The sequence below is a fragment of the Equus caballus genome, chromosome 5 (assembly GCF_041296265.1).
Source record: "Equus caballus isolate H_3958 breed thoroughbred chromosome 5, TB-T2T, whole genome shotgun sequence".
In the NCBI taxonomy this organism is placed as follows: Eukaryota; Metazoa; Chordata; class Mammalia; order Perissodactyla; family Equidae; genus Equus; species Equus caballus.
The window spans coordinates 17,630,044-17,653,282 of record NC_091688.1 but is presented as its reverse complement, the minus strand read 5'-3'; the positions used below and the strand labels follow the sequence as shown (position 1 = coordinate 17,653,282).

Sequence of the window (23,239 nt, the reverse complement as noted above, 5' to 3'; positions counted from 1 at the left end):
CGTCCTATTGTTTCAAGGTGAGATCCTTTCAGCCAGCACATAATTGCTTCTCTGTCTATATGACCTCCATTTACAGACAGGATCTTTCTCCTCCCCATTTCATGTTTGTTTGCTTGACAGTTTGAGTTGCAGATGGGGCTGGTATGGAAACAGTGTCTAATTTCCCATCTTTGAGCAGATATAATAATGTCTCCATCCCAGTCAACAGTGGGTGACACTTTGGCATTGGCATTGCTTTTAAAGCACTGGATGTATGGCCTTTCCTGTCTCTCTCACATCATGTGGGGCCTCCTAAGCTCCCCTCCGGAGTGGAACTCTCACTGAACACAATGAGCCGTTCTTCCCTGACATGCAACATTCAGCTCATTACCCCTTGTCATTCAAAGTCGTGAATGTCTGTGTTAGAGGATGTTCCTCCACCAATGGTTCCCAACCTGGGGGCTCTGAACAACCAGTTTCTCATAAATTAGAATAAGGGTCTGGGAACTGTTTCCATATTTCTAAGCATATGCATTCACCCTTGATAGGGCACAGCATAAATATCAAGTTTCTGGGCTTTTGCTTGTATTATTATTAGCTTGGTGAAGTAAGCTCAAACTGATCAGGAGTCCCACTTGGTAACTATAGATGTCTTTGATGAATAAAAAAAATGGGAATCTTCTTTTCCTCCATTTCTTCGCAAGAGGAGGAAAATAATTCAATGAATTCTGTTTGGTGACAAGGTTGGCTCCTGCGATAGCATTTGAATTCTGGGCTTCTGTTTGGCCTGACTTTAACCTCAGTAGAAAATTAAAATAAAATCCTTCTCCTTGGTCCCTTAATCCTTCCCCGGTGCTGTTTTAAATCAACTTTTCAAAGCGTATTGTCATGCAGTTTTGTTATCATTTGCATTTAAATGTAGTGAAGAAAGAACTTCCTGCTGAACCCTTTGCGGAATGTTAAGTCCAATATCCCAGTTTGCCCAGTAAACCTTATGGTTCTGAATATTCATAAAAGAGGCTTGAATGACTTCTCCAGATGGAATTTGCTCTTCCTAGCTGCACTGTTTTGCTAAGGCTGGTTCTTCGTGGTTTCATTTGTGGTTGTATTGAGCTCTGACGGTGGACAGGGAAGGAGTGATGGGGAGCTGGTTAGGACAGTCTCCTGAGTGGGGTCTCCCGTCACCGCCATGGGATACTCTACTGTTGTGTTTCTGGCATTGCTCCCCTTCACTTGCTCCCACCCTCCACTCAATGCAACCCACAGTAATTTACACATACACATCTCTTTTAGATGCAAATTGGTTTATTTCAGTCCCTTGTGATCAAAAAATTTGTTTGTTTGTTTGTCTAAAGAAATGCAGAAACACGCTGTGTTTGAAAAGGCCAGGAAAGGGAAAAGGAATAAGAAATGACATTGCTTCTGAGGAATCATTTTATTTTATTTTGGCTGAGGAAGATTGGCCCTGAGCTAATATCCGTTCCCAGTCTTCCTCTTTTTGTATGTGAGCCGCCACCACAGCATGGCCACTGATGGACGAGTAGTATAGGTCCACGCCCGGAACCGAACCCAGGCCCCCAAAGTGGAGCACGCCAAACTTAACCACTAGGCCACCGGGGCTGGTCCAGGAATCGTTTTATTACATGGTAGTAGCTTTGGGGTAAAGTCCCAACTTTGGAAATTAAAGGGATGGAGAAGAGAAAGAAAACTCATCTGATCAATTATGTGGTCTCTCGCTTCCTCACCCCTTCCCTTTCTGCTGGCTTGAACTATCCCCTGAGGGCACTTGCCCAAAAGCCTTTGTGGAAAATGGAACCACGTACACTCTTCCTGCCTTGAGGGAGTGGGGAGAAACAGTGGCCTGACAGTCCTGACCATGGAACTTTCTGGCCTGTGTTGTGACTGACTCTGTTCATGTTCTTGAATAAATAAGCACTGTAACCTAACATATGAGCTAACATTTATTGAGCACTTACTTTGTGCCAAGCACTGTATTAAGTGCTCTCCTTGCCTTACCTCATTTAATTGTTACAACAATCCTATTATCATTCCCATTCAGCTAATGATCAGAGAGGTTAGGTAACTTGTGTCAAGCTACACAGCAAGTGTGTGGTGGGCAGAAATGTAGACCCACATGCTCTGACTCTGGAGGTCACTGTTTTAACTACTGCAGGATGCTACCTTGCTCATTCATTGAATGACAAGGGACCCCTCAGCACTGTGTTAGGTTACAGTGATTATTTATTCCAGAGGATGAAAAGGGACCCTCAGCACTGTGTTAGGGCCTGTGACAATGCAGAAATGAGGGCTAGGTCTCATCTGGCATTTGCATCTACCAAGTGGACAAGTGCCAGGGTTTGTGTGCAGAGAGGCTGGCAATACTCTGGGGATCCTGCCAAGGCAGCCACATGTGGAAAGTCCAGAGGACTCTGCAGACCACGAAGGAGACCTGTGGACAAGTCCAGAGCACAGAGAGAGGAGCGAAAAGAAAGGCTCAGCCGACAACCAGGAGGCACTGGAGGGAAACAGGAGAAGATTGGGAGCAAATCAGGAAGGGTCCTGGGTGATGACCACGAACAGAAGGAAGTGGCCACACACCTTTTTTGCTAACTTAAAAAAGGCACAGGATCAAAGTGGACAGACAGGAACATAAAATTCTCTCCCATCTTTTACATTATAGTTGGCAAGACTGTCTACAGATAATTATTCAGTAACCTCCCTCCCCTCAATGTGAAATGAGTATAATAATACCCACCTTATTGGGTTGTTGTGCCTATTAAATGAAATGATGTGACTACGTTGTAATACCGCCTCCTTTGACTGCCTGGCTCTCACCTTGGGTCCCAGCATGTTATTGCATCCCCTGCAAAATCACAGATGCAGTCCCGAGGTACTAAGTGATGTGAATTTTACTAAACGTTTTATGAAGAGATAGCAGGGGTTACAGTGTAAATCACCAACAGTTTCCGCAACGTCACACTCAACTTTAGGGAGAGGAAATTTGGTTCTTCCTCTTATGGCAGCAGGTTCATCTCTCTTTTTCCAGCAACTGCCCCTATATCCTTCCCACAAAATGTCCTGATTCCCCTTCCCCCACACTTACCTTCCTTGGCCCAGCTGCCCCTCCATCACCTTTCCCACCTGTCTAAATCCCCTTGGCAGCCTACCCGACTCAGCAAACAAAAGCCACCACTGCTAGTCAGAGTCTGCCCAGTTATAGCTCTCCAAGCATGTCCCAGCCATGTATATAAAGGTTATGGTCCATCCTGTCACATACAGAGTTCTTAGCAAACTGTCTGGCCCACAGCAAGTGATGGATAAATGGGGGTAATATTCATAGTTGTTTCCCGGTGTCTGTCCCGAGGTATCCTAGCTGGACCAGTACAGTCACCCTGGAGGTCTGGTTACTAGTGGCAGTGGAGTATTGGGAAAATGACTGAAAGGAAAAGGAGTTGGATGCTTGCCATCTAGGGATGTTGTGAGCAGGCTGGGATCTATAGAGGCCTCCAGACATGTGGACATTGCCAATGAGCATCCAGAAGTCACCAGAGAGACAGCCTCCTGTCCAGGGCAATTTACTCTTCTCCTTCTGTAATCACTGGTGGCTTAACTAATGGTGAGAATAAAGTGACTGGGGAAGACATCCTGCTCGTTCCTGGTGGGCAGAGCTGCTCCTTCAGATGCGAGCCCTTGGAAGGTCGTGCAGGGTAAGGCTAGAATAGCCTGTGCCCCTGGTCTCCCTGCAGAAGAGTCAGCTTTTGCTGCTGCTGGAAGAATCTAGGGCCAACAGTCAGGTGACTGCTCAGCCTCTGTGAAGCTGGCAAGAGAACCATGTTTTTTGGCTAGATTTTTGTGCCTGTCCTCACCCCATCACCCACTGGAACCAGTGGTGACTTGGGGTAGAGAGAGGCTCCACAGAATGGAAAATAATCAGATTTGCAGTTGGAAGAGACTTCAGAGTCATTCCATTGCTTATTGGATGCTTTTCATAACAGAGAGCTCAATTCCAGTCTGTTTCTTTGCTGGGCAGCTTCATTATTAGAAAGCTCTTCTGTCATGAAAAAAAATCCGTGTTCTTTACTTAGAGCTGTTTGTCCTAGTGCTGTCTTCTGAAACTGTCAATGAGGCTCTATTTTATTTAGCTCTAATAAAACCCTTATTCCCTAGCATCTAGATTGCGAATCTTGAGCATCTTTGTTATTCAAATGTATAATAATACATTTTGTAGTATCTCCACTCATAATTTGAAGCACTGTCCACCCACTGCCAGAGGAAGGATTTGTGGGTAACATGTCAATAAGTCATTACTGGGCATCTCTAATATAGCTCATCTGCTCTGCTCCCCATCACTCTCTATCCCTTTCCCCTTCATAGCACTCTCACCTCCTGACTTATTTTAGGGGGTGTTTGTTTGTTTATTGACGTCTCTTCTCTAAGAGTATAGACTCCATGAGAGCATAACCTTGTCCTGGTCTGTATTATCCCGTACTGTATGCTCAATGTTTAGAACAATGCTGGAACATCGGAAGTACTGGATTAATATTTATTAAATAAATAACAGCCAGATTAGGATAGTGAAGGTCTCAGATCCTGTCAGTACTCTTTTGAGTACTCCAGAGATGGACAACTTGTTTCTTTAAAAGCTGACTGGTATAGCTGCAATAGTCCTAATCCTGGAGTTAGGGGACTTGGGTTCATCCCAGTTTTGCACTCATTGTCTGGGTGACCCATAAATTGGATGTTTAATTCCTCTAGGACTTATCATCTGTAAAACGGAATTGACATACCCTTCCCTGTTCAGTTTCAGACTTGTCTTGAGTACGAAATACAACTATATGGGAGAAAGCATTCTGTAAACTGGAGAGCACTATATAAATGTCAGAGTTATTATTGTTATTATTATAATGATTGAGGTTGTATAATCTTGGTATAGCAAAGTACGTTTAGCCTGAGAATGAATTTGTCTTCCACTTGAGGAGAATTAATTTCTGGAGCAGCTAAGGATCATGTGGTTTCCAGAGATGCTCTTTATGAGTTTGCTTACCAACACCGCTACCACCAATACTTATTTAAGTGCCTACTATGTGTAGGCATCAGTCCAGTTGCTGAGGAAGTATATCAAAGAACAAAATATACAAAAATCCTGGCCTTCATGGCATTTACAATGTAGAAGAGGCAGAAAGACAATAAACAAAATAAATAATTATGCAGTATGTTAGGGCTCTAAGTGCCAAGGAGTACGAGAGAGAGAGAGAGAGAGAAAAAAAAAAATGCCAGAGGAATAGGGAGTTCCAGGGGTGGGGGTTGAAATTTTAAAGGGTGGTCAGGAGAGATCTCGCTAGATGGTGACACTTGAGCAAAGACTTGAAGGAGATGAGGGATTTAGCCTTATGGATGCTGGGGGAGAGGCAGAGGGAACAGCAAGTGAAAAGGCCATAAGGTGAGCATTTACCCTCAAATGTCCAAGAAAAAATGAGGCAATCAGTGTGTCTGGATTGGAGGGAGGTAGGGAGAGTGGCAGATGAAGTTAGAGAGATAATGGATGGCCAAATGGTGTAGGGCCATACAGGACATTGTCAGGACATTGGCTTTTGTTCCAAAGGAGAAGGGGAGCCATTTGAAGGTTTTGAAGAGAAGTGTTACATGCTCTGACACCCAGTGACTTATTCTGACTGCAGTGATAAGCATAGACCATCAGGGCTGTGAATAGAAACAGGGAAACCTGTTAGGAAGTTACTACATGTATTCAAGAGGAGAAATGATGGTAGTTTGGACCAGGGAGGTGGAGGTGAGAAGAAGTGATAGAATTCTAGATATATTTTGTAGAAAATTCCCATAGGATTTGTTAATGGATCTGTTTTGGTGAGAAAGAAAAACGAATCAAGGATGAGCTAAGGTTTTTGGCCTGAACTGTTGGAAGAATGGAATTGCCACTTATTGATGTCAGGTGACTGAGGGAAGAGCAGGTTTGGGAGGGGATATCAGGAGCTCAGTCTTGGACATGTTGCTTCTGAGAGAAAGATTACACATTCAGTTGGAGATGTTGAGTGAGCATATACTAGCATAAGCCAAAAATAAAAAATAAAAATAAATAACTCTGGAGTCATCAGCATATAGTTGGTATTTAAAGCCACAAGACTGGCTGAAAATACTGAGGGAGTGAGTGTCGATAGAGCAGAGGTCACGAACTGATTCCGTGGTTATAGCAGTTAGAGACCCGAGAGATGGAGAATAGGCAGTCATGTTGACTGTGAAAGAACAGCCAGTGAGGCAGAGGAAAACCAAGAGAGTGTGACGTCCTGGAAGCCAAGTGAAGTTGGTGCTTCAAGAGGGCAAGATCAAGCACGTCAAATGTTGCTGAGAGGTCAATTAAGACGAGCGTGGAGAACTGTCTGTTGGTGTCTCAAAGAAAAGGCCATTGAAAACTTTGACAAGAACAGGTTTGCTGGAGTAGTGGGGGCAGAAACTGGACCGGAGTGAGCATAAGAAAGAAAAAGGAATATAATTGGAGAGAGCAAATTTAGATGCTCTTTCAAGGGATGTTATTCTAAAAGGGAGCAGAGAAAGAGGATATGGCTGGAGGGAGAAATGGATCAAGAAAAGATCTTTGCTTTTTATTATTTTTTTAAGATGGGAGAAATAATATCATGTGGTATACTGATGGGAATCATCATCCAATGAATATGGAAAAACTGATAGTGTGAGAAAGAGAGGAGAGAAATCTTGGAAGAATGCCCTTGAATAGGTGAGAGGGGTGGGTCAAGATAAAATGGAGTTGGCCTTGCCTGGGAGCACCAAAAATTCATTCAAAGGCGTGGAAGAGAAAGTAGAGAATATGAAGTCACATGCAGGTAGGTCGATGGTTATGGTGGTGGAAGCATGGGGAAATTCTCTTCTGAGAGTTTCTGTTTTTTCAGTGGAATAGGGAGAAAGGTTATCAGGTGAGAGGGAGGATGGGAGAGGAGGCACTGGATTTGAAGAGCGAAGAGAAATATGCAAAAGGAGCAAGGACAGAACATAGTAATTGATGTAGTGGTGGAGGGGTTCCTCTAAGGCCTTTGGCGCTGCACTCATGTGAAAGCACTTCTTCAGAGCTGATCTATCCTGCAAAATATCAGCTGTCCCTATCCTTCCTACGAGACTTCTTGGTCGGATTTTTATCAATTTTTGGGCATAAGTTTTGAAACTAACACTCACTTGTGCATCACTCAAATGATTTCAGGTTGTGGGAGCTATCAGAACTGCCATGGTCTTTTCAAAAACTGACTTCATAAAAAGCAAAAAGAAAAATGACTCAATCTGACCTTCAAAATGTTGCAAATTTATGCAGCATCACATGATTTAATTTCTCCTTCACATCATTATTTAGGGAGTCAATCTTGGCCTGGGAGAGGAATTCTTTATTTCTTTTGTTTTATATAAATGTGCTATCCTTTACATTTCTCCCTGCCACAATGACATTGGTTTCTCTGGCCAGGCATTCTTAGCCTGAGTTTTATCTTTTTAAAAATTCTAAGCGCTCCCTTGAATCACTACCTTTTAGACAGGAGCCAAGAGTCTTCAATTTTGGTTTTAAGTATAATTTGTATAACTACCATTAGAATCAAGCAGCTAACAAGTATTTGTGAGGCAATTATGATGTACCAGCCTGGAAATCATAATGTAGAGTGATAGCACTTACATACTTGGCATTGACGGTACCCAGTGGAGGCAGGCTGGGATGCCTTCTCAGGCTCAGCCACCTCGTAATAAGGAAACTAGGACTGAGAGAGTGGTGACAGGAGTAGGGTGGGAAGATGACCTTGGCATTTTCTCACCATAAACATTAAAGCACTTTCCTTCTGGTCATTAAGATCTGCACGTTTCTCTTTCAGTGCTGGCTAGTACCATGGGCAGTTTTTAGTGGCTATTTTCTCAGCAACATACATGCAGCTCACCCTACTCAGTCACCTCTGATTTATAAACAACACACACAGAGAAAGCAGCAATGTTCTCCCACCTTGTGTCACCACTGCTGCCCAAAGGAACCACCCTATGCAGTTGGTGCCTTCCAAGTCTCTGGGACCATTGAAACAATGTTCTAAATGGTGGTGAGTTTCCATTGCATCATTCTGTAAAACTTCAACTTTTCTCGGTTCATGGGTCCTTTTGGATAGTCAAGAGTTTACTTTAAGGACAAAAAGAGAAGTAACATTTTCTTTAACACCTACTCTGCTTCAGGTGCTTTTGTCTGTTTTGTCCCATTTAATTCTTACAACAGCCTTGTAAGGTTGGTTTTATCCCTGTGTTTATAAGATGAGAAGATCAAGGTAGTGAAAAGGTTATGTAATTTGACTGAGGTCATGCAACTATAAAACTTGGAATCAAATTCAGGTCTTTGTGTGTGACAAAAAAGGGATGTTTGTAAAAGAGAAAAAATATTGTTAATGTCCGTGCTTCCTTCTAAGGAGAAAGATTCCAAAGGGCATGTCCTTTGCTAAATAGAGATCAAAGGTGTGAGGAGGGGAACTGGAGACCCTACAGTGCTCAGGATCAAGGGGGAGTGAAGAGATCCAGGAGGAAGAGCAGTAGGGGACCTGCTGTGCTGGAGGAGGGCAGCATGACAGGGTAGAAGGATGACCAGCTGGCAGGCCAGGGGCTTGCTGTGGACAGAGATGCCCAGTGGAGATTTGGGAAGGAGAAAAATTCTGTGCTCTGTGTGAGGTCGTTTCTCTCCTCCATCTCCCAACCGCCTTCAGCAAAACCCTTTCTTTTCTTTGTGCTTCATGACATGTGCTTGCTTTGAGGGTAATGGAATAGTATTGATACTCTAACTTAGGGTTGGTTGGCAAGAACAAAGGCTGCCCACAAGGGTCTGGTGAGGATTTTCAAAGTCCACTCTTTTTCGAATATTCACTTCATGAATATTTACTGAGTCCTTTCTCTGTGCCAGGCATTGTTGTAGGGTGCCAGAAATGCAGTGATAAACAAAAATGAAGTCTCTGCCCTTATGTAGCTTATATACTAGTTGGGGGAGACAGACAATACAAAAACAAACAAGGACATCCTATAAAAAAATACAACAGAGAATTGTATAATAATTGAATAATTTAAATGGATAGAAATCTTCCTAAAATATCTTTAACACACATCTGCTTTATTAAAAATTGAACTGAGGGCTCGTGGTTTATTTATGGCATTTGTTTAACAAAGTTTTATCGATTAATGACAATATGCAAAATCCAGTTCTAGATCCTATAGTAAGTGAATTGAATATGGATCCTCAAGGAGCATCTGGTTAATAGGAGTGATGTGACAGGTTTATTAGTAATTTAAATGTGATGAGGTACCTAAAATGCTATGAACCTTCCAATGCAATTGGCAGGAGTGGATTTCTTTAGGATCCTGAAATTGGTCCAGAGTTGGGAGAAAGCCCTAGATGGACTCTGCTCTGTGCCCTCACTTTGCTCTATCCCTACTGATTTAATATTTGACCCTGCTTCACCCAACTAAACACGGGTGCCTCCGTGTCGCCCAGTGTACCAGCCTGTCTTCCTGCCCGCAGCTGGTTTCTTTCTTCTGGTAGTCCTGACCAAGTAGGAAAGCATAATGGTTAAGTGCATGGTTTCTCAGCTCTCTCACTTATAACTGGGCCTCCTTGGATAAGTTACTTAAACTGGGCTATAGTTTCCTTATCTGTAAACTGTGGATAATATTGTAAGCTGCTTCCTGGGGTTCCTGTGAAGATCAAATGAATTAATTTAAGTAAAGTAATTAGAGGAGTGCCTGGCACTTAGCAAATTTCGAGTTAGAGTCAGCTATTATTATTCTGGTGTTATCTAAGTGTCCGTTATTATTATTTGGACTGACCTCACTCGCCTTCAAGACCACCCCTGCTGAGAATCTACCCCCACAACTCCCACCCAAGCAGGCAGGCCACCAGGCTGAGTCCTTAGCACTTCAAATTTGGGATTATAAAAAAGATGTCTGCTTTTCCTTGAGACACGTGGAACCACAATGCAGTGGTATTTGAGACGGACCTTGGAGAGGGGGAGGATGTAGGCATTTGGAAATGGTGGGGATGGGGAGGAGAAAGCCATTTTAGTCAGAGAGAGCACCATGGGCAAAGAAGAGAAGCCGGGTGTTTGGGGCTGGCAATGATACACTGGGTGGTTTGATTTGCCTGAAGATTGAATGCATGAGGTTAAGACCAAGAGATAGGTGTGGAAACATGGTGATTAGTTGACAAATTGTGGGGGCACGTGAATGTTAAGGTTGTTGGTGTTAGACTTTACTCTAGGCAAGTGGGGACCTATTGTGGATTTTTAGGGATCCAGATATTTTTCTCTGCTATAATGTAGGTGTGTAGGTGTAAGGGCTGTTTTCTCCAATGTTAAATGACCCAAAGCTACTGTAATTTTTTGAGGTGTCCAATTTTTTTTACTAGTTTTATCTATCTATTAGATGCTCCACAGAGATTGGTCAAGAAAACCTAAATGAATTAATCACCTACAGTGTATATTCCAAATCAAGAGTATTCCATATTTTCTCAATCAGAAAATACAAAAAACAGAGGTTTTCCATCACATATATATGACCTTTTAAGGCTATAGATGACATTTAATATAACATTTGATTCATGTATATATTTACTCTTGCAGATTTAAAATTATATACTGGATGAAATAGTATATTCATTTATAAATATTGCCCTTTTTCATGCACATTTCACCGGTTTTATTCAAACTCACCACAGGCATTTTCAACATGAGTGTCTTTGTTATTGCCAGAGTGAATTTTTGAATCATCTAGTAGTTTTCCAGAGCACAATATCTTCACTAAGATATCTAAGTTGTTTCATGTAAAGCTCTTTTCGTATCTGCTTATAATATTTTATTCTGTTACAGTCCATTTGCATAACATAAGAACAGTTTTGATTTTTCTTTTTTCCTATAGCTAGCTATTCATGATTTACATAAAATAACTGATACTATATTGCTTTTTTATTGGTAAAGAAGTTTTAATTTGGGGCCAAATTTTGACACAATAATGTCAAGTGACAAAGGTATGATACGTAATTATATAAATATAGTATGACCTTAACTATGAAACAATACCCAAAACAATTATACTGCTTTTAAAAAGTGATCTTTTCAAAGCTCATTTACAACATCCAACCCTTGTTATTATGAAGTTATATCCCCAGGAAAAATTATTAGACTTGCGTTAATTTTTTTCTCCTGGTTTTTCTATCAGTTTCATTAAATGTTTTCTAAAAGCACCCAAACTTAGAGTAGATTATTGTTGTTTTAGGTGAAATAACTTCCCCCAATAGTACATTGCTGTTCAAAATAAATTAGTTGAAAGGCCACCTCAAAATGTTAGAGACTTTGTTTGCTCAGAGCCTGGATTTTCTTTCAGGTGAGTATAATTTTTGCTTAAAAGATAGTCTTTTAGGGGGCTGGCCCCGTGGCCGAGTGGTTAAGTTCGCGCGCTCCGCTGCAGGCGGCCCAGTGTTTCGTTAGTTCGAATCCTGGGCGCGGACATGGCACTGCTCATCAGACCACGCTGAGGCAGCGTCCCACATGCCACAACTAGAAGAACCCACAACGAAGAATACACAACTATGTACCGGGGGGCTTTGGGGATAAAAAGGAAAAAATAAAATCTTTAAAAAAAAGATAGTCTTTTAGGTAACAAAATGCTGTAGTAGAATTAGACAAGCAAACAAAGAAGAACACCAAAAAATTTAATTCCCTGGTGTAGCCCTCCCAGTGTATGTCCCCCGACCCCCAGAGCTTTCCTGATAATGGCTCAGCACCCTCCTTCCGTGCTCTCAGCATCTAGGACTTACCCCCTCAGCGCCCTCATCAACTGACCTCCCGTGCACCCACTTACTTGTGTGGCTGTTTAACTAGACACTAAGTGTCTCGAGTACAGAAACTGTGCCCTGTTCACCTCCTCGATCCCTGGCACAATGCCTGAAGGAATGAATGAGCAAATAAGTGCCACGCATTCTCCTGTGATAAAGGATCGTTCCAATATCTTAGGGAGTTGGTACAAATTTCAAGTGATGCTTTCTGCAAACTTTAATGTTTGTTGATTCCAACTATGTACACACATTCAGATAGTTCCCATCTGTTGCCTAAATGTATGGGTGGCCAAATCTCATATATGAGGTGACGAAAGGAGGACAGGCAGTGCTTGCAGATAAAATGTGGAGACCTTTCTGAAAAAAAAATCCAGGCTCTATCTGTTGTTTATATCACATGACTTTGGCTTTGTGATGGTGCCAGGCCACACCCCTGTATTCACAGAATATGTGCAAGTTCAGCATGTCTGTGGACTGGTAACCTGCTTTAAGTTTGTTTCATCTCAACTAGACCTGCGCCTGCCTCCTTCCAAGGTTGTCTTCCATAGGTGTATTTTTAGGTTGTTAGATAGCTAGTGAATGGTTTTCCAGGAATTCTGCCATCTGTGATCATTGCGTCAGCCAACCTCAACCATCATCAATAACATTTTCCACACACACACAAGCCTACACATGCTCGTATACACCTATGGGCATTGATTTTCACACTATTTTTGTTGCATCCATTCCATATTTTGCAGTGGTCTTGGTCACAGTTTATATAGAACACCTGCTCAATTTTCTGCTTGGTCATAACTGGTGACTGACAGAGCACCAAATACACCATAGACATTCAACATTGATCTTCAATGCGTTCCTCACATTTGTGTTAATCTCTCAGCCAGGAATATCAGTGCCTCCTACCTAAAGGCAATGAGACACAATCACTTCCTGGGTGAGGATATGAGTTGGGAAATTTTTACAGGGTCCAGCGTGTTCAACGTTAGGACATAATGTTGCAGAGCTGAACTCTGGAATCAGATGCCTGGTTTGAATCTTGGTTCTGCCATTTACCAGCTATGTGATTTGGAGCAAGACTCTTATTCTTTCTGTGCCTCAATTCTCTCATCTGTTAAATGGGTAAATAATAGTTCCTACTCATAGGAAGGAGTGAGGTAAAATATGTGAAGTGCTTAGAACAGTACCTCACACACAGTAACTATTTTAAGTGTCAGTTACTATCTTTTTACTTTTTTTTGTTGAAGTAAAATAGGGCCTGTTATTATTACGTATGCTATTGGATCTGATTAACTGGAAAGAAACTGATTACCATGACCAGCCCAAAGTGGGTTATCCCCCCAACTCCTACCAGCGTAGTAGGGGCTCGTTTTGGGCTGGTAACTTGTGTTTTCTCTGCTTGTAGAGGTTGGGAGAAGGAAGACCCAGGGCCCGCTGTCTTCTGTCCAGGACAGGAATCATGGGGGTGCCCATCCCCTCATCATCTAGATAGTCAATCTCTCTCTCATTCATCCTCACAACTAATCCTTTGACCCCTCCTGGAGATTTTCTATCCCAGGGCATCCCATTTCATCTCTTTCTCTCATTCTCATGATGGTTGGTCCAGGTCCTCTTTATCTCTCTCCTGGACCATTGAAAAAGTCTCCCCACTGTCTTCTCTACCTCCAGTCCCACACTGCTTCCAGAGTGATCTTTTTAAAACAAATCTAATTATGTTTCTTCCCTACCGAAGACGTTTGATGGCTCCCTAGTGCATGCACAATAATGTAGGAAGACACAGTTTGGCTTTCAGAACCTCCTTGAACATGGCTAGAGGCTCATTTACCCATACTCCTTTCCTGCTAACCTTCTACTCCAGCCAAACCCAACCAGTACCTGCATCTCTTGCTTCATGCTTTTGCTCAAGCCGTTTCCTTTCCCAAATTACCTTTCCTGCTACTTCTCTCTATTGAATTTCCATCTTTAAAATTTAAGGTGAGATATTATTTTTTTTAAATGTGACTTTTCTCCCAAGATCCCCTACCCTTCACCCCACTACCCCTCCAGTCAGAGTTTTTCATCCTCTCTCATACTCCCATAGTAATTTGTTTGTATCTCTGTGATAATGTTTAGTGAAGACTGCCTTGTGATATTTATTTTTACCTTTGCTTATTTCAAAACTGCTTTTAGATGGCTAACAAAAGCGACATGGTAATATTTATCAAAACTCACTGAATAGTACACTTTAGATGAGTTTATTTTATTGTATGCAAATTATACCTTAATAAAATTAATTTTATGAGAAAAATAGAGTAAAAGCATAGCAGAATAAAAATAAACAGATGCGGGGCTGGCCTAGTGGTGCAGCAGTTGAGTGAGCACGTTCCACCTTGGTGGCCCGGGGTTTGCCAGTTCAGATCCCAGGTGCAGACATGGCACTGCTGGGCAAGCCATGCTGTGGCAGGCATCCCACATGTAAAGTGGAGGAAGATGGGCACGGATGTTAGCTCAGGGCCAGCCTTCCTCAGCAAAAAGAGGAGGATTGGCAGTGGATGTTAGCTCAGGGCTAATCTTCCTCAAAAAATAAATAAATAAACAGATGGGAAAATTAGGATGAAGGAAAAATAAGGACAGAAAAATCAAATAAATTCAGGGGTAAAGTTAGTATAAAAAATGTACACCATAAATTTCCATGGGCTAAAAATTTGCTTCTGAGCAAATTTCTCAGCAGCCAAAGGAAATAGAAAATTATGACCAGAGAAATAGAGATTTTCCTAGTTTTGAAACCTGAGCAAAATCTCTTTCATGGGCCCTCATGAAGAGAACACTGTGTGGTCTGAGAGACAGCTTTCTCAACAATAACCCTATGTTAAACTTGATAATATGCTATATAGGGCTGTTTCTTATAACATCTCTCAGATCAAGCTGCTGGCAGAACATCAAAGTGCAATTAAGAAAACAGTTCCATGAAAGACTAAAATAGAGCAGTTCCAGTGCACAGCTTTCTAATGGTTTGGCTAGATTAGGAAATAAAACTTAAAATAACTATAGAAATGGATGGACTGCTTATCCTTTAAGAAATCCCTTGAGCTAATATGAATATATTGTAAATATATCTTTTGTTAATGTTTGAGAGAGTTCAAGGCTGTAGAGTCTGTGGCCAGATCCTGGAGTGCAGGTGACTTCTGTTAACCAGTAAGGGCAGACTTGTTTTTTTGAGCTCTGTTGTTAGGCACATGCACATTTATGATTGTTATGTCTTGTTGAATTGACTCCTTTATAATTATGTCACATCTCTCTTTATTCCTTGGTCTGAAGTCTACTTTGTGTGCAATTGTCAAAGCTATGCCAGCTTTCTTTTGGTTAGTGTTTGCGTGTCTATTTTTCTCCATCCTTTTACTTTTAACCTGTCTATGTTTTTATATTACAAGTGGGGTTCTTGAAGATAGTATAGAATTGGGTCTTTTCTTTTTTAAATCCAATCTGATAATATCTGTCTTTTAACTGCTGTGTTTAGATCATCCATATTTAAAGTGATTATTAATAGGGTTGGATTAAAATTTAACATCTTGCTTCTTGAATTCTATTTGTTCCAATTGTTCTTTGCTTATGTTTTCTTTTTCTACCTTCTCTAGGTTTAATTAGAATTTTCTTTGCAATTCTATTTTTATGTCCTTGATTGACATTGTTTATATTAGTGATTGTCCTAGGGCTTATATTACACATTTTTTTTTTTTAAGATTTTATTTTTTTCCTTTTTCTCCCCAAAGCCCCCCGGTACATAGTTGTATATTCTTTGTTGTGAGTCCTTCTAGCTGTGGCACGTGGGACACTGCCTCAGCGTGGTTTGATGAGCAGTGCCATGTCCGCGCCTAGGATTCGAACCAACGAAAACACTGGGCCGCCTGCAGCGGAGCGCGCGAACTTAACCACTCGGCCACGGGGCCAGCCCCTTATATTACACATTTTTAAATAACCCAAGTCTACCTTAAAATAATATTATATCACTTCAAGTGAAACGTAAAGACTTTGTAACAGTATATTCCCAATACCTCCTTCCCATCCTCTATGCCATTGCTGTAATGTATTTCACTTTTACCTGTGCTACAAACACACAATACATTGTTACTCTTTTTGTTCCAAACAGTCAGGTATCTTTCAAAACAATTAAAAACAAGAAAAAAATTTTATTTTTCCTTTTCATTTCTTTATGTGGATTCAAAGTTCTGATCTGTATATTACTTCTGCCTGAAGAACTTTTTTTGACATTTCTTGTAGTTCCTTTAACACATGAATCAGAGTTATTTTAAATTTCTAATCTGATAGCTCCAACATCTGTATCACTTATGAATCTGGTTCTGATGATTGCTTTTTCTCTTCAGGTCTTGTTTTTCTTCACCTTTTTGTGTGCTTTGTAATTTTTTGTTGAAAGCCAGACATGTTGTATAGTACAGTAGATAATGAGAAAAGCTTACATTTTTTTTTATGCTTGAGGATGAGTACACCTTTCCTTTTTGTAGACCTGTAGCGTGGGGAGTTTATATTAGTCTTGTCAGAAGTTAGTCTGGCTTTGAAGTTTGTTGTTGCTGTGTTTACCCTTATTGCACCAAAGACTTCAAATTCCTCTCATGGTAACTTCTGTTTATGGTGTGGACTAATTTACAAGAGGATTTTCATCAATGTCTGTTCTCTGATTGACTTTAAATCTTCCTGCTTGGATTTGGGTCTCCTTTTGCACAGCTACCTAGAGAGAATCTGTCTTTTGCAGCTCTCTCTCTCAACTGTATTCAGTGTTTTTTAACTTGACGCTTACTAACGTGGAGAAGGTAGGTGTGGGGACCGGCCATTCTCTGATGTTCTGATTAAGCCTCAATTGTAGGCAGGCACTATCAATCTGGGACTCAGAGGTATGGCTTTCTCAAATGTTTTTACCCTTCCTCCAGGTGGAATGCCGCACCCAGCATGCATTCCTCCCCCTCCACCAGAGGTAGTTTTCCTCTTTTTTTTCCTGTTCCCTTCCTCCAGAGTCAGTGAGTTTCCACTAGTGCCCTCACAGTATTATTTTGTTGTCTTTCCTGCTGAGTGTTTTCTCAAGGGAAATGGAATTTGAAGGGAGAGAGAATTTCAGCAGTGGCTGTTGCTCCCTCTCCCAGCCAGCGAGCGCCACGAGGGGAACTTTCTCCCTGATCTTCCCTGGAAGCCCCTGGTAAGGTTCCTGGAGGAAAAATCTGCAAAGAGAGCCTTATTTTTGACAAACAACTGAGTAGAATTGGACTCCTCTTATGAAAGTTAAGGCTCCCAAACAGTTCTTAGGCCCAAGGAGGCGGCCTCTCTAACTCAGCACGGAGTGGCTGCTGGAGCCCCTGTAGACAGGGCCATCATTATTGTCTTCTCTCTACCCACCGCACAGGCAGAGGCCTCTTCAAGATCATAAAGTTCTATTTCAAGGAATAGTGGGTCCCAGGTTTGGATTTCATGGGGCAGTAAAATTAAAACAAAAAAAATAATTGGGAGGATCAACATCAGGTTCTCAATGTTTTGTTTTTCAGACCAAAAGCATCCATTTGCTGTCATATCATCACAGTTCAATATGAAAGGACATTTAAGACACTTCCTCCACCCTTCCCACCCCGGCCCCCACACCAAAGTACAAAGGATGTATTCTTGGAATAGTGAACAATTATTATTAATGACATATTTGTATGTGTGTACATACACACATGCACACACACACAAACACACACATATATATATATGTATATGGTGCTAATAAATGTTAGTTGAACTGAACTGACACCCTGGTATGCCCTCCCCAGCACTCCTTGGGTCCTATTCCAGTGCCTCCCTAAGCCAACCTGGAAGAATAGGAATTTCTTTTATTTCCTTTCATCTTAATAGCAGTCAGTACATGCCCACTTTAAGCAAGGGGTTTCTTGTTAGATGCTTGGGGAGATAAAAGGATAAGTAAGACAGAAGTTTTGCCCCTAAGGGGTTTATAGTTGTTATGTACACAGTATTTATAATACTAAACAGAGTGTGATCAGTGACCTTATTATAAGTACAGAGTGCCATGGGAACAGAAGAGAAAGCGTTTATGTGCCCATTTACTCATGAATTCTCTGAGTGGCTGCTTTGTTCTGGACTTCAGGTGGAGGGAGGATAATGGCATGGGCTTGCTTTTGATGGATGGTAGTAAAGAAATCATACCACCAAGGTGTAAAGAGATAAAAGGGATGAGGAAAGAGCGTGGTGGTCAAGGAATTTAGAAAAGGGAACAGTTACTTCTTCATGATAGAGGAGTGGCAGGTGATCAGAGAAGTGATTAACGCTGATTCGGGGAAATCTGGGAAGGTTCATAGAGAAAGTGGCACTTGAGTTATTCTTGTGGCTGAGTAGAACTTGGATGTATGGGTGTGAAGGAGGGGAATTTGCCAAAAGGGAACAGCCTGGGCAAAGGCATAGAGGAGGGAAATTGCAGTTCAGCATCAGGAAATAGAAAGTGATTAAGTGTGGTCTGTGGAGTGGAGGGGATGGAGAGTAGAAGCTGGGACTGGAGAGGCTGGCCAGAACCAGATTGTGGCTGGCACAGAGCAGGCGCTTAATAAATATTTGTCAAGTGACTGGGCAAATAAATGGCAGCATCAGACACAGGGTGTTGTTATTTAGTTTGTTTATTTATTTTGGAAGCTAATGGTGAAGAGTTTTGAATAGAGAGGTAGTATGATCGTATGGTGATGGCAGTTCCGTGCAGGACAAATGAGCGACAAGGCCGACCATGGGCAGGGACATGAGTTAGGAAACTGTGGCCATTGTCCTAAATGGCCTCTCTACCCTGAGTCCTGGAAGGTCTGATTCTCTGCCTCTGTGCACAGCCAGGCTGGAATGCTTCCCTCTTTTGAAACGTTTGTGGGTCAATGAATGTCACCACTCAAATTAAATGTAGAGTGTCTTTAAAAACACACTGGGAACATCAACACACGTCGTATTCCTAGGCAGAGGACCAAGGTCTCCTAATTGCATGTTTATCAAGGTTAGCCTGGCTCCTAGGAAGAACCTGGAGAGGTGACACACAGTATGACTGTCAGCCCTGAAGATTGTAGAAGATTCTGAAGGTCCTGGGCTGGATGATTCTTGTTCTTGCTTCCTAGAGAGAAGATGGAAAGCCATCTGACATTCTTCTCTTAGCACTCCTCATCTAGCCGGTATTGACATCAATAAACAATGAAATCAGAGGATCCAGATTAAAGAAATCTATTTTCCTTGCATGTGGCACAACACAGTTTGAAAATAAAAAAAAACAAATCAAACGCTCTGAAGGCAAAATGAATGCAAATTAAGGTCTGGAGAAATCTGTCAGCATCCTAACATCTATTTTGCTGCTTCTCCCCTTTCGATTAAACTAACACGACTTTCCGAAGCTCAGATGTGAATCACAGCCCCTTCTGGAAGGAATGATTATGACTCTGTCCTAGTTTCAGTAGATGATCCCCCACAAGTAGTGGGGGAGAGGCCTTTTCACAGGGTAGGTGGGACGTGCTGAGGCCCAGCCTCTGGAGGGCAGGCTGTCGGATGTGGAATTGCCCAGGTGAGGTTGCCTGGAGCCAGAGGAGTGAAAACAGACCCCTAGAGAGTCTGTCTTTCCTTGTAATGAGCCTATGACTCGTGCTTTTTTTGTTTTGTTAGTGCTTCCTGTTAAAATTCTTAAATAGTACTATTGCATAGAGAAAACTGGTTCAGACTTTCATCCTTAGATGTGTGACCTTGCAAGGGTTACTTAATTCTCTGAACTGCAGTTTCCACCCTTAGAATTTGAGTGGAACAGTTTCCACCCAATGGAGTATTGCATAAGGGATGTATGAAATAATATGTGAAATGTATTTAACAAAGCGGCAAACAGTAAGCACTTAGCAAAAGGTAGTTCTTCCTTATTATTAATAAAGAGTAAGTTTCAACTACCTTAAGAGGAAAGCAGAGACCTTAAGAATAAGCACAGACTCTTGTTCTGGATACTCGTTCTTTCCTTGGTGACTCTGGAATTTCTTGGCTGTTCTGAAGCTTTTCCCCCAGCAGAAGAGGCCCAGGGGGCCCGGTCAGACCTGGGGCTGCCCCAGGACAGTCAGACCCTGTTACATCTATGCTCATTCTCTCTCCACTGGGTTCCTGGAGGGAAGAGAGGGGAGAAGAATCTGGTGGTGCATTAAGCCCATGTAAAGGGCCCCTTTGCAATCAGGCCCCACAGATAGGGCCTCAGGTGCCTGCCTCACATAGAGTACTGACTTTTAAAGAGAGGAGGTGTTTTATTTGACAATGGTGCCTGACCTTTTCCTGTTAAGGATTACCAGGAAATGGCAATTTGAAGAGCACAGTGGGGTGAGCAGAAAAGATACTTTTGGTTGGAGGGGATGCCCCAGACCCCTCTCGTCCACCTAGGGCCACCTGCCTCAGTAACCATCCCAGGCTCTCTGGTCCAATTGTAGCTCTGTGTAGAGCCTGTCAGCTCCTGGGATGGGACATCTGGGCCTGGACTATATGTTCTCCCTGGGGGAGCCTTTCCTTTCATATAGAACCCAGAAGATGAAAGAAGTTTGTACCCTCTGGTTCACAAGGAGAATCCACAGAGGGTCTTTCCCATGTCCAGGACCTAAGAGGTTAACCTTTGATACTCATTCCTACCCCAATTCCCAGGCTGAGCTGTTCAGATGGCATCAGAGCCAAATTCTTTTTTGATGTCATAGAGTTTCTTATCCCTATAATAACTTCCCTTTAAATCTAGCTGTTCAGCTTGGTCATTTTCCAGGATCGCATTTTCAGATTTTGATTTCCAAAATCTCTTTAGAAATTATCTAGCCATTAAATAAAAGTGAGGGGGCACTTTTGTTTGCAGAAGCAAAACATTTGAAGAAGAGGACGAGGAACTAGGCAATTCTGCAGGAGGTTCTGCACTTTAATCTCACTAAAAAGGCTATTTTATTTTGGGGAACAGGAAGGACCGGGCATTCCATCTGCTGTTCTGCACAGGTGGCCCCACGCAGAGGATATGTGACTTTCTATAGTTGAAGGCTGAGGCTCGTTCTTGGTCTCCCTCTCCCAGCTGTGTCTTGGCACCTTGTTTCCCTCCCTCGCTCAATACACCACCACCATCACCACCAGCACCAGCACCAGCACCACCAGCACCAGCACCACCAGCACCAGCACCAGCACCACCCGGGCTTTGCTGTTCCCTTCTCTCCTTCTACTTTCTTCTCTGGCTTTCTGTATTTCGGAGTTTCTCTATTATCACTGTTTCTGCTTCTGCCTTCCCTCTTTCTTTTCTGTGTCTCTATCTTTCTGGTTTGCTAAGTATCTCTCTCCTAATTTTTTTTCACCAGCCAATGCCCGGGAGCCCAGTTCCTTAGGAAGCAGCCTTTGTTTCAGGATTCCCTTACCTGTTTCAGACATCCTTTTGAAGCTGCCTCTTGTTTCTCTGGAGAAGCAGGCATACTCTGCATGGCTCTCATTTTGTTTCATTAATACCGTGACTCCTTGCAAAGGAGAAAAGAAATTTGGAAAGCACAGCAGCTCCCCTCTTCCTTGTCCTCCAGCCACCAGCAGACCTGGCAGAGGTCAGAACACCGCAGAGTTTCAAAAATTCCTTGGATTTACAGTTTCAGGCAGTTTGTCTCATGCCTCAGGCGGCTGAAATCATCAGTCAAAATTTCTCTCTCTCTCTCTCCTCGCACTTTTTTTTTTTTTTTTTTGCATGGAAGGCATGGGGAACTCCATCCTGAAATATTGGTCCAGGCAGTTTGCTCTTCCTAAGTAAAAATACGTGCCAGGCACTGCAGTCAGGTGCCATGCATTCACTCTCTCACTCACTGATTCAACAGGTCTTTACTGTGCAGCCACCGTGTGCCGGGCACTCTGCGAGGCTGGAGATACTGTGGAGAGTTCACCCGCTCTGCGGGAGCTGTCCAGCCTGCCTGCTGGTGGACAGGATGGAAGTTCAGGCAGGAATTTGATTCTTTGCAGCATCGGCATAATTGTGTGCCCATCAGCGTCCTCTTGTTCTAATTTTTCTGCCAATGCTTGAGATGCCAGAGGCAGCAAATATTTTTCTGGGGATTTTATTTCATTCCCCCAGGATTAACAAGCCCCAACCGCTGCTTCCCCTCAACCATTCCTCTTCCTCTTCCTCATTTTTCTCTCCGCAGCACACTTGTTAACTGGAGCAGCCAAAGACTGGCTGGGCTCCAGCATGGTCATGAAGGGTTTCCAGTTTTCTTTCTGAGGAAGAATGAAGTGGAGAAGGAAGGGGGACTGGAGCTCACAGTGACTGAGTTTATGCTCTGTGTCAGGCACTGTGCCAGATGGTTGGACAAATTCATTCATCTGACCTTTATTCTCAGCATACCTGTAGGTAGATAATATCATTCCCAAGCTAATGAAGAAGAAATGGAAGCTCCAAAAAGGTCAGACAGATTGTCCAAGAGCAGACATTTAGTATATGACAGAATGGCACCTGGATCCCAGGTCTGTCTCAATCCAAAAGTCAGATTCTTGCCACTACAGCCTCTGTGTTGCGTGTGCCCATCGTGTGTGGTGGGTTGTGCTGGGAGAGGATAAACTGAGCAGTATGAAGTATCCCGGTTTCTTTTTCTCCCACCTTGAGCCCTGGACCTGCAGAATGCCTTTCTACTCTTCTGCTTCTGGTCAGGATGCAGCTGTGCGTCACGGCCAGATGAGGCGTTAAGGAAATGAGGTATCCCACTGTCTCCCCAGAGCGGTGAGATTCTCATTCATGTGGCCCGATTGGTTCCAGAGCCAGGCTGCCCAAGTTCTAATTTCAGCTCTTCCGTTTGCTAGCTGAGTTACCTTGGGCAAGTTACTTAAACAGTCTGTGCTTCCATTTCCTCTTTTGTAAGGAGGATAATAATAAGAATACTGTCCTCATTCCTGGAATAGTCAAATTCATAGAGACAGAACATAGAATGGTGGTTGCCAGAGGCTGGGGAAAGGAGGGAATGGTTTGTTTAATGGGTACAGAGCTTCCGTTTAGGAAGGTGAAAAAGTTCTGGAGATGGATAGTGGTGACGATTGCGTAACAATGTGAATGTACTCAGTGCCAGTGAACGGGAAGCTTAAAAATGGTCACAGTGGTAAGTTTTACGTTGTGTATGTTTTATCACAATAATAAAAAAAGAATACCTTCCTCAAAGGATTTCGGGGAGGCTTGAGTGAGATCATGCATGTTAAGCACTTACAACAGAGCCCATAGTAAATGGCCCATGAGTGGGAGTTCTTGTGTGCTCCAGCCCTGCCTTTTCCAGGTCCCCGAAGCCAGGGGCAGAGCTTCATAGCTCACACCTGCCACTTGGCTCAGGGTTGCCGTGAAAGTGGTTGCACAGCCAGCCTCTGGAGCAGTTCCCCGTGCGTGGTTTGGCAGCTGTCAGGACA

The 23,239-nt window shown here is 42.7% G+C and overlaps 1 protein-coding gene and 1 long non-coding RNA gene across 2 annotated transcripts in view; one reads left to right on the top strand and one right to left on the bottom strand.

The window, feature by feature from the left end:
• NMNAT2 (nicotinamide nucleotide adenylyltransferase 2) overlaps positions 1-23,239 on the top strand; it is a 138,494-nt gene that overhangs the window by 12,324 nt on the left and 102,931 nt on the right. The gene's annotated exons all lie outside the window — the stretch shown is intronic.
• LOC138924232 (uncharacterized) lies at positions 18,461-21,869 on the bottom strand. Its single transcript, XR_011439046.1, has 2 exons — positions 21,232-21,869; positions 18,461-18,950 (listed from the first exon to the last, which is right to left on the bottom strand). It is a non-coding gene; the product is annotated as an uncharacterized lncRNA (long non-coding RNA).